General features: G+C 38.8%; 1 pseudogene; it reads right to left on the minus strand.

The window, feature by feature from the left end:
- Nucleotides 1–586: 586 nt before the first annotated feature.
- On the minus strand, nt 587–1507 carry LOC101346025 (serine/arginine-rich splicing factor 10 pseudogene; annotated as a pseudogene).
- Between the last annotated feature and the right edge of the window lie 628 nt (nt 1508–2135).

Genomic DNA, 2135 nt, shown 5'->3' on the forward strand with positions numbered 1-2135 from the left:
TTTCATGGCACCATAGAATCACCTAGGAATGGGAGTGTTGTCTTTCAACGTGCCTCACATTAAATAAACTGAAGTGTAAAGGGCAAGCCTCCTTTGTGAAGAGGTAAGCAGATTTTGGTACAAATGCACAAACTGAGTGCACCATAAGCATCAAAATTCAGTTCTTTTCCGCTATCCACACACACAAACAAAACCTACGTTGAAACAATTAACTTGCTTCTAACAGCAGTAAGAAAACTAAGCAATATTAGGGTCAACAAGGTCCTTAAAATTTAGAGTAACTACAAAACAGCATTCTTTCCTCCGAAAATTATTTCTGCCATTATTGATCTGCTCAAATCTGAGTTTTTCCTGAAGTTTCTATGTTTCAAATCTTCCTAAAAACCAGAAAAAAGCAGTGAAGGCTCCATGTTGCAGTCAAAAACTCAGTCTCTGAAAATGCTACTTAACCCAGTTGGCATCATTTTCCAAGACAACAAAAGAATTATTCCACACTGTAAATTGAAATGAACTATTATCATGGGCCTAGACATCTTAACAACTCATAAAGGTCCACCCTGAACCTAAATGTGTCTGAGCTGTGTTGTCCTGTGCCTACAACCTCACTTTTTGTATCATTCTATCTTATTAACAAGCTACATTTCTAGGTTAACAGTTCTACCAAATATGGATATGAAAGTTTATTTTTAATAAGACAATGCTGCAAATTATGGTCAACCAACATCTTTTCACCAATACCTCAAGCGTAAAAAATGAGAATCTTTACAAAAATATACAGAGACACCACAAATTGGTAGCTGCCCATAACATTAAACAAACTGGACTCTTAAGAGTGGCTTCTCAACAGCATATCATTTTAATTATAACCATTGCCTCCTACAGGGAAAACTAACAAGTGTTTTTTAAGCATCATTGCAACATCGTATTCCTGATAATTTAAGTAAACCAAACTATGAGTAAATGAATGATACATGCCTAAAAATATCATGGTTTATATATACTATTAGTGGCCACTGGACTTAGGACTAGTCCAAGACCTTGATCTAGATTTTGACCTAGACCTAGACTGTGATCTTGACTGAGATTTGGATCTAGGTGGTTCTTTTTTCCTTGATTCTTTTTCATATCTTGAGCTAGACTTATAATGTGTTTTGGAATCTGTTTTAGAGGTGCCTCTAGTTTCGGTGTGAGATGCAGACCTAGAACGGGATTTAGCCTTCATTTCTTTCTTGGGCTGGGACTTGGACCGTGATCTTGAATTGGATTTAGATCTTGGAAAAGATCGATATCGGTGTTTGAATCTATCATTGTCGGAATGGCTTCTGCTACGCCGCGGTCTTCCAGTCGGTCTACTGTTTCTGGGACTATACGATCTTCTATAGCTGTAATCAAAAGACCGACTTCTTGATCTCCTTTCATAACTTCAGCTTCTAGAACGTCTGTATCTGTTACAATCATCATAGCGTGAAGAACTGTATACATTCCTCCCTTCCTTGGCTTTCATCTGATTTGGGTCGGCGGTGTGAATCTCAGCCAGGGGCTCTAAGGGACTCTGCAAACTGTCCGCGGTTCCTCTAGCTGTGTGTATTTTTAACAACAAATAAATAAATAAAATTAAATGGAAAAACAAAACATGAACTCCTAAACTAGTGGCTCTCAGTTGGGTGATGATTTTACCCCCCAGGGGTCACTTGGCAATATCTGGAGATATTTTTGGTTTTCACAAACTGGGAAGGAGGGGGCAACACTAGTTGTGTCTAGTGGGTAGAGGTCAGGGATGCTGCTAAACATCCTGCGTGGCCCAGGACAATTCCTCGCCCATAACAAAGAACTATCCAGTCCCAAATGTCAATATTGCTGAGGGTGAGAAACCCTGGCTTAGAACAGGCTCCTGAGGAGGCCTTCAATCATGGGATCCTATCGTTGCAGACTTGGGTGTGTGAAGAAAATGCAAGTTTCTTCCCCTTATGACAGAAAAGATTTCCATGTAATATTCCAGGAGAACTGTCACCTGTCAGAAGCTTAACTTTTAAAGATTACTATAAAAATGGGTCTCCTTTTCATCTAAAAGTCATAACATAGCCCAAACATAACCTCACAAATACCATTTTTATACAGATCAGAACTTTAGGTTT

The sequence above is a fragment of the Trichechus manatus genome, unplaced genomic scaffold, assembly GCF_000243295.1.
Source record: "Trichechus manatus latirostris isolate Lorelei unplaced genomic scaffold, TriManLat1.0 scaffold00009, whole genome shotgun sequence".
NCBI lineage: Eukaryota > Metazoa > Chordata > Mammalia > Sirenia > Trichechidae > Trichechus > Trichechus manatus.